This window comes from Macaca nemestrina, chromosome 13, assembly GCF_043159975.1.
Source record: "Macaca nemestrina isolate mMacNem1 chromosome 13, mMacNem.hap1, whole genome shotgun sequence".
Classification (NCBI taxonomy): domain Eukaryota; kingdom Metazoa; phylum Chordata; class Mammalia; order Primates; family Cercopithecidae; genus Macaca; species Macaca nemestrina.
In genome coordinates, this window is record NC_092137.1 from 119,560,095 (window position 1) to 119,572,995 (window position 12,901).

General features: G+C 41.8%; 1 long non-coding RNA gene across 2 annotated transcripts in view; it reads left to right on the plus strand.

Moving 5' to 3' along the window:
* Positions 1-446: 446 nt before the first annotated feature.
* LOC139357977 (uncharacterized) overlaps positions 447-12,901 on the plus strand; it is a 44,069-nt gene continuing 31,614 nt past the window's right edge. The window contains exons 1-2 of one of the 2 annotated variants that reach the window (XR_011612120.1): positions 447-538; positions 3,940-4,025. This is a non-coding gene — a long non-coding RNA (uncharacterized lncRNA). Of the gene's footprint in view, positions 539-2,160; positions 2,315-3,939; positions 4,026-12,901 lie in introns of those variants that run through there. The other variant, XR_011612121.1, reaches the window with a different exon arrangement.

A 12,901-nucleotide genomic window follows, 5' to 3' on the forward strand; every position in this document is an offset into this window, starting at 1 on the left:
TGTCTTAGTTTGATTCCCCAGAAGCAGAACTTGAGGCAAGGATTCCAGTGTGGGTAGTTTATTTTGGAACGCTGGTATGAGGTGGCTGGATGATACAGGGACAGGAGGACAGCCAATAAAACGTGTCATCAAGCCAGCTACCACAGTGGGTACTTGAGCTCAACCTTGCAGGAATACTGCTAGGAACGGTGCAAAACCCACACCACAGAATTATTCTGCCCAAGGTACAAGGAGCTGGGGCATTTATACATCAACTCCTGAGAGCCGTTGGTTGAGGGATCTGACTGTAGGGCTTTGGGGGGTATCAATTCTGTGCTACTCTGGTTTGCCTTGCAAATAGGCAACACGTATTTCCAAGGAAAAGGGGCTGCAGGCACAGAGGTACACATACTGGCAGTTGGAAATCAACTGAAAATTCTAAAAGGCCCACGGATATGGGAGGGTGCTAACAGCATCGGCTTCACCAGGATTAGGTACATCTGGAGGTTGGGAATATCCTTCAAACATTGCTTGTTTTCATCTGTGACTTAACAACATGGTAAGAACAATCTGGATATAATACACAAACTTCATTATACCTAATGATTTTCAGGCCAAACTTCTCCACAGCCTGTTAGAATTAATAATTAGATATATTACAACTATCCAAGTCTTTTTTTTTTTTTTTTTTTTTAAATGGAATTTCGCTCTTGTTGCCTAGGCTGGAGTGCAGTGGCGGAATCTCAGCTCACCACAACCTCTGCCTCCTGGGTTCAAGCGATTCTCCTGCCTCAGCATCCCGAGTAGCTGGGATTACAGACATGTGCCACCATGCCCAGCTCATTTTTTTTTTGTATTTTTTGTAGAGACGGGGTTTCTCCATGTTGATCAGGCTGGTCTCAAACTCCTGACCTTAGGTGATCCATCCGCCTTGGCCTCCCAAAGTGCTGGGATTTCAGACGTGAACCACTTCACCCAGCGAACTATCTCCGTCTTTGTCCTCTTCCCATCTCCATCTAGCTCAACAGCTGATTCCCAGAGAGTTGCTGAGAACCATGTCGAAGATGTTAGACACAAATGTGGCACCATTAGATATGATATCCAGTCATTCTCCATTTCCTTTATATTTTTTGCCTGTGCCCCCTTCAGGCATTATGAATTATTACGTGTCTACATCCTATTATGTAAAATAGCACTTTTATAGTTGTCCAAAAACCAGGTTCTTAGGCCAGGTGTGGTGGCTCAGGCCTGTAATCCCAGCACTTTGGGAGGGCAACACAGGAGGATTGCTTGAGCCCAGGAGTTCAAGATCAGCCTGGGCAACATGGCAAAACCCTATCTCTACAAAAAATACAAAAATTACCCAGGCATGGTATCACAACGCCTGCAGTCCCAGCTACTTAGGAGGTTTGATCGGGGAGAATCACCTGAGCCCGGGGAGGTCGAGGCTGCAGTGTCATGATTGCACCACTTCACTTCAGCCTGGACAACAAAGTAAAACCTTGTCTCAAACAAACAAAAAACCCCAAAACCAAACCAAAACAAACAAAACTTGGGTTCTTACTGGAGGATGAGGAAAAATTGTCTTATAGATAGTTTTTGTTAGGTTTTAAGGGAAGGCGAGGGTTAAAGAAAGACACAGAGAGAGTAGTGGCTCTACAGCGAATGCAGGCTTTATGTCCAGCATAAGACCTGCAGAGGTGAGGGACCAGGTTAATGCCAGTGTCCACTGCTGCTTACAGACTGGGGCAACTATAGGCTGGGCGGGAGGGGTCTGGAACAGGGGGCATGGCCTGCTGCCTGGGAAAACGTTCATAATGTGTTCCCGTGATTAGGCAGTTTGGTGTTCCGATGCAGTGTGAGGTTCCTTACACTTCCTTCCAGCAGAATAGAATAAGAGAGTCAGGCGGTTGGGCAGGTGTGCCCGAACCCCTGTGGAATGTTGCACTTTGACCAAGGTCTGCAAAATGGCTGGGGGTTTTACAAAACGGTGCAGTTTGGACTAACAGTTTCCAAAGCAAAAACAAAAACAAAACAAAACAAAACAAAAACCAAAAAACAAACAACAACAAAAAAATAAAAACACCTAAAAATATTTCCCTTGCTAGACTTATTCATGATTATATTCTCATCCTTTCTTTTTCTTGGCCGTTAATGCCTCACCTGCTGAGAGAACTGTGACCTAATAAGAAACAGGTGTTTGGTCTCTGCAGCGTGGTGCAGGGGAAGCAAGGGGAGGAAGCCTCAGCTTCCACGCCGGTGACCTCTAAGAACACCCTCCACACTGATGAGTGAAGTGCTGTGCGCTGTGATGCCTTCTGTTTTACAACACTAGGTAGGGGAAACATTCCCAGGCGTACACAATATCCATTCCCATAACACAATCAGGTAAGAGACACACGCAAGCACTTCTCATGAAGCCTGAAAAACACCAATTCGCCTACAGACTTTAATTCCGTCAACCACTACCTTCCTAGCTGTGGCCTCCATTAGGACTTAATTAACAGGTTTGGGTGTTACAATACTAGGTATTAAGAAGTGTTAGGCCGGGTGTGGTGGCTCACGCCTGTAATCCCAGCACTTCGGGAGGTTGAGGTGGGCGGATCACCTGAGGTCAGTAGTTTGAGATTAGCCTGGCCAACACAGTGAAACCCCGTCTCTACTAAAAATACAAAAATTAGCTGGGTGTGGTGGCGCACACCTGTAATCCTAGCTACTGGGGAGGCTGAGGCAGGAGAATCGTTTGAACCTGTGAGGCAGAGGTTGCAGTGAGCCGAGATCGTGCCACTGCACTCCAGCCTGGGCAACAAGGCGAGACTCCATCTCAAAAAGAAAAGGTGTTCCCCAGACGGATGTAATATCCATTCCCATAAAACATTCAGGTAAAGGACACACAGCTTCTTTACCTAAAGTCTGTTGAAGCGTTCCACCTTTCATAATCCTATCAACCCTTACCTTTTACTGTTCCCTCATTCTAACTGCAGCCTGCCTCAGGGCTTCATCAATAGGTTTTGGTACTGCAGTGCTGGGGGTTCCTGTATTGAGTCCCAGTAACCTTTTCTCCACACCCCACTCCTCTCGACCATTTTACCTACTGATGTACATAAGGCTTTGGGTCCCCACTGAGGAGGGGTAGAGCCAAGGGACTGTGACCCTTTTGTCAATCTTCATCTTGATGAACCTGCTAACAACTGTCACAGCGATTGCTGGTCAGGTTTCTCGTGATAAACTTTGCCTTTGGCTTTTTAAATGTCTCCAAACTGGAGTAAATAGAGTAGGCTTGTTTGGAACCCTTTAATGTTGAGGGACCAGCAGGGGGTCCCTTGGGCCTGCTCAACCTTTGGTAGTGCTGTGTTAAATCCTTTGTTTTAATCCATCACTATCCATTTTATTCATCCCATTTCTTAATAACCATCTAAAGCTTTCCACCCTGCTGGGACAAGTCCCAGGACTCTCCTCTTTCTTTTTCTTCTTTGTTTTGCTTCTGTCAATATTTGCTTTACACACATTCTTTCTTTTTTTTTTTTTTTCTTTTTTTTTTTGAGACAGAGCTTCACTCTTGTTGCCCAGGCTGGAGTCCAATAGCGTGATCTCGGCTCATTGCAACCTCCATCTCCCGGGTTCAAGTGATTCTCCTGCCTCAGCCCCAGGTAGCCGGGACTATAGGCACGCGCCACCACGCCCAGGTGTTTTTTCTTTGTTGTTGTTGTTCTATTTGGAGTAGAGCTGGGGTTTCACCATGTTGGCCAGGCTGGTCTCAAACTCCTGACCTCAGGTGATCCACCCACCTCGGCCTCCCAAAGTGCTGGGATTACAGGAGTGAGCCACCGCACCTGGCCAAGCACCTTATTTCTTAATTGCTGTTTAAAATTTTCTACCATGCTAAGACCTGCCCTCTGACTTTCTCCATTCTCTTCTTAATTAACCTAATGTGCTTTTTTCCTTCAACTTTCATTTTAGATTAAGTGGGTACTTGTGCAGACTTGTACAAGGGTACATTGCGTGATGCTGAGGTTTGGAGTACAACTGAACCCGTCATCTAGGTGGTGAGCATAGTACCCAATAGGTAGTTTTTCAACCCTTGCGCTCCTCCCTACTTCCCCCTCTTATAGTCCCGTGTGTCTCTTGTTCCCATCTTTATGTCCATGTGTACCCAATGTTTAGCTCTTGCTTATAAGTGAGACCATGCAGTATTTGCTTTTCTCTTTCTGCATTAGTTCTCTTAGAATTATGGCCTCCAGCTGTATCCATGTTGCAGCAAAGGACATGATTTTGTTCTCTTTTTTTTTATAGCTGCATAGTATTCCATGGTGTATATGCACCACATTTTCTTTCTTTTTTTTTTATATTATACTTTAAGTTCTGGGGTACCTGTGCAGAACGTGTAGTTTTGTTACATAGGTATACATGTGCCATGGGGGTTTGCTGCACCCATCAACCCATCACCTACATTAGGTATTTCTCCTAATGTTATCCCTCCTTTAGCCCCCCACCCCCCACAGGCCCCAGTGTGTGATGTTCCCCTCCCTGTGTCCATGTGTTCTCCTTGTTCATTGTGGGTGGATCACAAGGTCAAGAGATCGAGACCATCCTGGCTAACTTGGTGAAATCCCGTCTCTACTGAAAATATAAAAAATTAGCCAGGCATGGTGGTGCGCACCTGTAATCCCACCTACTCAGGAGGCTGAGGCAGGAGAATTGCTTGAACCTGGGAGGTGGAGGTTCCAGTGAGCCGAGATCACACTGCTACACTCCAGCCTGGGTGACAGAATGAGGTCCATCTCAAAAAAAATTTTTAAAGGCCGACGTGGTGGCTCACGCCTGTAATCTCAGCACTTTGGGAGGCTGAGGAAGGCAGAACACGAGGTCAGGAGTTCGAGACCAGCCTGGTTAACACGGTGAAACCCGTCTCTACTAATAATACAAAAATTAGCTGAATGTAGTAGCACATGCCTGTAATCCCAGTGACTTGGGAGGCTGAGGCAGGAGAATCACTTGAACCTGGGAGGTGGAGGTTGCAGTGAGCCGAGATCATGCCATTGCACTCCAGCCTGGGCAACAAGAGCTAAATTCTGTCTCAAAAAAATATATATATATTTAAAAATAAATAAAAATTAAAAAAAAGAAACTACCAAAAAGTTTTCCTATGTGGTCTTACCAGTTTACACTCTTACTAACAAAGTATGAAGAGTTCCAGTTGCTTCATACTTCTCCAACAGTTGCTATTGTCAGTCTTAGTTTTAGTTATTAGTTTTATTTATTTCGTTATTAGTCTTAGTTTTAGTTATTGGCCATTTGGATATCTTCTTTTGCTTTGTGCCTTTAAAATATTTTACCAATTTTTAGTGGTTTCTTTTTCTTTTCTTTGTTTTCCTTTTCCTTTTTTTTTTTTTTTTTTTTTTTTTGAGATGGAGTTTTTGCTTTTGTTGCCCAGGCTGGAGTGCAATGGCATGATCTCAGCTCACCGCAACCTCTGCCTCCCAGGTTGAAGTGATTCTCCTGCCTAGCTTCCCGAATAGCTGGGATTACAGGCATGCGTGACCATGCTTGGCTATTTTTGTATTTTTAGTGGAGATGGGGTTTCTCCACGTTGGTCAGGCTGGTCTCGAACTCCGGACCTCAGGTGAGCCACCCACCTCGGCCTCCTAACTACTTTTTAGGATTACTTTATATATTCTGGATATGAATTCCTTATCTGATACATACTTTGTAACTATCTTTTCCCAGCCTGGAATTTGCTTTTTATCTTACATGTGCACTTGAAATGAGTGTGCATTCTGTGGTTGCTGGATGTAGCGCCCTGTGTAAGTAAAAATAGAGTAGTCAACTAATTATATCATCTCTATCTTTTATTTTTACTAAATGTTTGTCTAACACTTGTTCAGAGGAGGGTATTAAGGTTCCCAACTATAATTTTAAAAGTTTCTATTCTCCCTTTTAGTTCTGGTAAGCTTTGCTTTCTATATTTTGAAGTTATGATGTTAAGAGAAGGGTTCTAGTTCCAGATAACACGGAGCAAACACATGCCTACTTTTCTCTTACACTAAATACAACGACAAAATCTGGACAAACGCATGGGCAGCTGTTTAAAACCTCCAACAGGTAAACATCAGCAGGATTATGAGGGAAGAACATCAGAATTTGATATGAGAATACCACCAAACTGGTGATGAATTTACCTTTATTTTTCCCTCTAGGATTCCCCTGCGTGAACTCTAAGCAGCTCAAACCCCAGAAATGAGAGCTGAGTAGAGACAGAGAAACATTGAGGAAAACTTTCTAGTTCTGAATCGAGGGGCCAAACAGAAAAATGCCACAGATAAAAACTCCACATATTTTTGTTCTACTTCTTCTCCATTCTCTCATGCCCTGGTCCATAAAAAACCCTCTGGCAGGGGTGATGGCAGCAGCAAAAGCAGTCAGCAAAACCCAAATCACTGGAGTAGGGGAATTCCCTTTTAATTCTGTGCAGCTGTAGCTCTAAGAGAATGGAACCAAACCCCATTGTTCTTTTACTCTCTCTGTTCTCCTGACACTGGGGCACCAGACATACCACAATTGCCGAATTGGTTGGTTTCTGGCCAGAGACCCAAACTGCTTCCAGAGACCTCAAGCCAACAAATTCCAATAAGATTTATTTATTTTTTGTATTTTTTAAAAAACGTATCTATTTATTCATTCATTTATTTATTCTAAGATGGAGTCTAGCTCTGTCATTCAGGCTAGTGTGCAGCGACACGATCTTGGCTCACCGCAACCTCTGCCTCCCGGGTTCCAGCAATTCTCCTGCCTCAGCCTACTGAGTAGCTGGGATTACAGGCACCTGCCACCATGCCTAGGTAATTTTTGTACTTTTAGTAGAGACGGGGTTTCGCCATGTTGGCCAGGCTGGTCTTGAACTCCTGACCTCAGGTGACCCACCCGCCTTGGCCTCCCAGAGTGCTGGGATTACAGGCGTGAGCCACCGCGTCCAGACTTTACTACTTTTAAAGGCGCCTTTTTCCTGCTTCTTGAACAAGGGGTCGTTGTTTGTTACCACGACTTGGAACCAATGGCCATTTTATGGTAGGTCCTCAATAGGTAGAGTATATGGTTCCAGAAACGAAGTATTGGAAACAGTTGTGGCATCTCTCAGCATCACTCCCGGTGAGCCACTAGAGGTATTTGTGTTTCCAGTCCCTGCAACACTAAGTTGGGTTGGTCTGAAGGATCTGGCTTCTAGGGACAGAGGCATGGAGGATGATGGTAGAGAACATATCTACCAAAGGACCCAGTAACTCACTGAACTTAAAATATGGCTGCCATCTGATCATCTGGGGGCTCTTGTGCTGTTGGAACAGCAGGCAAAGATGAGATCTTATTCTAGTAACCCTTTAGAGAAGATTCAAGAAGACAACAGTTCTTTTTACTAATGGAGGCATGGATAACTATGTCTGGGGCTCAGAAGATCCACTAGGGCATATCTTGGTTCTCCTGTGCCATATTTGGATGTAACTGAGGAGGAGGGACTCCTCCCTAACTAATTCTATGAGGCCAACATCATCTTGATACCAAGACCTGGCAGAGACACAACAAAATAAGAAAACTTCAGGCCAATATCCTTGAAGAACAATGATGCAAAAATCCTCAACAAAATTCTGGCAAACCAAATCCAGCAGCACATCCAAAAGCCTATTCACCACGATCAAGCAGTGATTTTTGCACATTGATTTTGTATCCTGAGACTTTGCTGAAGTTGTTAATCGGCTTAAGAAGCTTTTGGGCTGAGACTACGGGGCTTTGTCAAATAGGATCATGTCATCTACAAACAGGGATAGTTTGACTTCCTCTCTTTTTATTTAGATGTCCTTTATTTCTTTCTCTTGCCTAATTGCCCTGGCCAGAACTTCCAATACTATGTTGAATAGGAGTAGTGAGAGAGGGCATCCTTGTCTTGTGTCAGTTTTCAAGGGGAATGCTTCTGGCTTTTGCCCAGTCAATATGATGTTAGCTGTGGGTTTGCCATTGATGGCTCTTATTATTTTGAGGTACGTTCCTCAATACCTAGTTTATTGAGAGTTTTTTTTTTTTAAACGTGAATGGATGTGTCATTTTATTGAAAGCATTTTCTGCATCTATTGAGATAATCATGTGGTTTTTGTCTTTAGTTCTGTTACATGATGAATCCCATTTATTGATTTGTGTCTGTTGAACTAACATTGCATTCCAGGGATGAAGTCTACTTGATTGCATATGTACCAAATAAATGAGGCAAAACTGACAAAAATAAAGGGATAAATAGGCAAATCCATAATCACAGTTGAAGATTTTAACATCGCTCTTTAAGCAATTGATGGAATAAAATAAAAGGAAAAAAATTGGTGAGGATCTAGAACTTTGCTGTTGATATGATAGCCACTAGAGCCACAAGTGGCTATTGTACTCTTGAAATGTGGTTAGTCTAAAGTGAGGTTTGCCAGGAGGTGTAAAGTTCACACTGATATTCAAAGACTTAAAATGAAAACAATAATGTAAAATATTTTATTCATAATTTTATGTTGATTACAGGCTAGGCTTGGTGGCTCATACCTGTAATCCTAGCATTTTGGGAGGCCAAGGAGGGTGGATTGCCTGAGCTCAGGAGTTCGAGACCAGCCTGGGCAACATGGTGAAACCCTGTCTCTACTAAAATTACAAAAAATTAGCCAGGTGTGGTGGTGCACACCTTTAATTCCAGCTACTTGGGAGGCTGAGGCACGAGAATTGCTTGAACCCAGGAGGTGGAGGTTGCAGTGAGCCAAGATTGCACCACTGCGCTCTAGCCTGCATGACAGAATGAGACTCTGTTTCCAAAAATAAATAAATAAATAAAATAAAATGAATAATTTTATGTTGATTACATGTTAAAATGCTATTTGGATATTTGGGCTTAAATAAAACGTATTATTACAATTAATTTCACCTGTTTCTTTTTTCCTCATTGATTGTAGCTATTAGAAAATTTAAAATTACATATGTGGCGACATTACATTTCTTTTGGACAGTGCTCATCTAGAAGACCTGTAAGATACTGTCAAGCATGTTGACCTAATTGACATTTATAGACATTCAAGCAAATAACAAAAGAATAGGCATTCTGTGCATGAAAACATGGAAAGTTCCCTTAGACAGACCAAATTTGTGCCATTGAGCAAGTCTCAATAAATTTCAAAGATTAAAATTTTATAAGGGATGTTCTGTAACCACAATAGTATTACATTAGAGAGCAAATGGCCAGGTGCATGGGCTCATGTCTGTAATCCCAGCCCTTTGGGAGGCTGAGGCAGGAGGATTGCTTGAGGCTGGGAGTTTAAGACCAGCCTGAGCAACATAATGAGACCCCATCTTTACAAAAAGTTTTTTTTCAGTAGCCGGCCTGGTGGTGGGCCTGTGGTTTTAGATTCTTGGAGGCTAAGGCAGGAGGATTGCTTGAGCCCAGGAATTTCAGGTTGCAGCGAGCTAGGATTATGCCACTGCACTCCAGCCTGGGCCACAGAGTGAGACACTGCCTCAAAAAAAAAAAAAAAAAAAAAGAGAGAGAGTAAAAACGTTAAAATATCTATAAAATCCCTAAATGTTTGAAAACAAAACAACATACTTTGAAACATCCCATGGATCAGAGAAGGAGTCACAAAGCAAAGTAGAAAAGTAGAAAATATTTCTTCTTCTCCTTTTTTTTTTTTTTTTTTTTTTTTTTGGAGATGGAGTCTTGCTCTGTGGCCCAGACTGGAATGCAGGAATGCGATCTTGGCTATCTGCAACCTCCACCTCCCAGGTTCAAGCGATTCTCCCACCTCAGCCTCCCGAGTAGCTGGGATTACAGGCACCCGCCATCATGCCCGGCTAATTTTTGTAATTTGTTGTTTTAGTAGAGATGGGATTTCACTATGTTAGCCAGGCTGGTCTTGAACTCCTGACCTCAGGTGATCCACCCACCTCGGCTTCCCAAAGTGCTGGGATTACAGGCGTGAGCCACTGCGCCCAGCCGAAAATATTTCAATTGTATAATAATGAAAACATGACATACCCAAATTAGTGGGATGCGACTAAAGCACTGCTTAGTAGGAAGTTTATGGCTTTAAATGCTATTCTTAGAAAAAAAAGTCTTAAAATTAATGATCTATCAAGTCCAACAGAAGCTTAAGTGTAAAAATGTAAAAATAAAACACTTTTAAAAATTAACGATCTAAGTTTGTAACTTAAGAGACTGGAAAAAGATAAGCAAATCAAACCAAATGAAGCAGAAGAAAGGAAACAATGATAATTATAGTGGAAATAAATGAGACAGAGAGCAGAGAAGAATAGAGAAATTTAACAAAACCAAAAGTTGGTTCTTTCAAAACATAAAAACAATAAAATTGATAAATTGATTGCAAACTAATCAAGAAAGCAAACACAAATTACTTATGTTAAGAACGAAGGAGTGGAGCTATAGCACTGGATTTCCTAAAGATATTAAAAAGATAATAAAGGAATATTATAAACAACTTTAAAGAAATAAATTCACCAACGTAGGTGAAATAGACAAGTTTGTGAAAAACACAAACTACCAAAATTGAAATTAAATAGAAAATCTGTCTCAAAAACTAAAATAGGAGCAATTATATCAATATCTATATATTTACATATAGATTCATAACCCTCAGTATAACAGACTTCAGGCATAAATGGTTCCACTGATTATTTTTCTTTTTCCTTCCTTCCTTTCCTTCCTTCCTTCCTTCCCTCCCTTCCTCCCTCTTTCTCTTTCTCTCTTTCTTTCTTTCTTTCTTTCTTTCTTTCTTTCTTTCTTTCTTTCTTTCTTTCTTTCTTTCTTTCTTTTCTTTCTTTCTCTCTCTTTTCTTACTTTCTTCTTTCTTTCTTTCTTATCTTTCTTTTTTCTTTCTTTCTCTTTCTTTCTTTCTTTCCTTTCTTTTCCTTTCTCTTTTTTTTCTTTCCTTCTTTCTCTTTCTTTCCTTTCTTTCTCTTTTCTTTCCCTCTCTCTCTCCCTCTCCTTCCCTCCCTCTCTCTCTTCTTTCTCTCTTTCTCTCCCCTCTTTCCTTCCTTCTTGCTTTCTTGCTGTCTCTTCCTCTCTCTTAATTTTTTAGTAGAGATGGGATCTTGCTATGTTGCCCAGGCTGGTCTCAAACTCCTCAGCTCAAGCAATCCTCTCCTCTCAGCTTCCCAATGTGCTCAGATTACAGGGGTGAGCCACCACACTGATGATTTTTCTATCAAACTTTACATAATAATTAATACCAATATTAGGCTGAGGCAGGCAAATCACCTGAGGTTGGAAGTTCGAGACCAGCCTGACCAACATGGAGAAACCCCATCTCTACTAAAAATACAAAATTAGCTGGGTGTTGTGGTGCATGACTGTAATCCCAGCTACTCAGGAGGCTGAGGCAGGAGAATTGCTTGAACCTCTGAAACAGAGGTTGTGGTGAGTTGAGATCGTGCCCTTGCACCCCAGGCTAGGCAACAAGATCGAAACTCCGTCTCAAAAAAAAAAAAGGAAGAATTACACAAACTCTTTTGGAAAATAGGAAAAACACTTTCTAACTTCTTTTAATAGTTCAGACTAGCCCCCGACACCAAAATCTGATCAAAAAAATTGCAAGAAAAGAAAGTCAAAGACCAATATCCATCGGAATTCTTAACAAAATATTAGCAAGCCAAATCTAGCAATATATGAGAAAGATAATTATTCATGACCAAGTGGAGTTTACTCTAGTAATTTAAGGTTGACTTAAAATTCAAAAATAATCAATGTAATCTACCACATTAACAGAATAACAGAGAAAAATATAATTTCAATAGATGCAGAAAAAGCATTTGGCGAAATCCAATATGCATCCATGATTTAAAAAACAAAACAAAACAAAACAAAAAAACTTCTCAGCAATCTGGAAAGAGAAATAATCTCTCTATCTGATAAAGGACACCAACAAAAATGTCAGCGAACGTCTTACTTTATGTTGAACTACTCAATAGTTTCTCCCTAAAATCAAATCAGGAACAAGGCTCGTATGTTATGTGTGAATTGGACTTGTAAAGGAAGTCTTATCCTATAGTTTATTGTAGTTATAAATGCCATTGCTGTGTGCAGCTGTTATCTTGCGACTGACTGCAATTCTCTGAAATGCTTGGGGAGGTACAGGAAATGGATTTGGGCTGTGGCAGCAGAGTGGTGAAGGCTGGCTCAGTCAGTCAGTGAATTCTGGCTATAAACCATGAGAAGAGATTCAGGGACTGCTTATCTTATAGCATGAAGATGATCCTAACTCAAACTCTGTCTTAAGTCAGCAGAATGTGCCCTTCCAGGTCCCATCTGCCCTGCACCTTTAGCCCTCATCCACCCAACTGGGGCTTCCTCCGTGGTGGATCTCCTCTGTGCTCCTCTAGGCTGCTGCTTTCCGAGGACCCCACGCTCCCACTTCCTCCCCGATCCCCATCAGACTGAAATGCTGGCCTGAGCATCTCGGATAGTTAGTGGCTCAGACCTCGCTCTTTTCTGAAGAGCTGCCCCTTCCTAGGGGATTTTAAAGACTCAGAGCCTTAATTTATTTTATTTCTAATTGACAAATAGTAAATGTATCTACTTATGTGGTACAATGTGACATATGTATATTGTACATTATGGAATGATGACAGGTATATTATGGAATGATTAAATCAGGCTAATTAACATATCCATCACCTTATATACCGTTTCGTACTATGAACACATAAAATCTGCTTTCTTACAATTTTGAAATATATATTACATTATTATTAGCTATTGCCACCATGCTGTACAATAGATCCTATTTAAATGACTCTACTTCTGACTGTGGAAAGTCAGCCCTCGGCAGAGTGACAGGGAGATGTTTTGGACAAGGGTCCTTTCCGAGTTCTGTTCTACGCTCCATCTCTGGGAAGG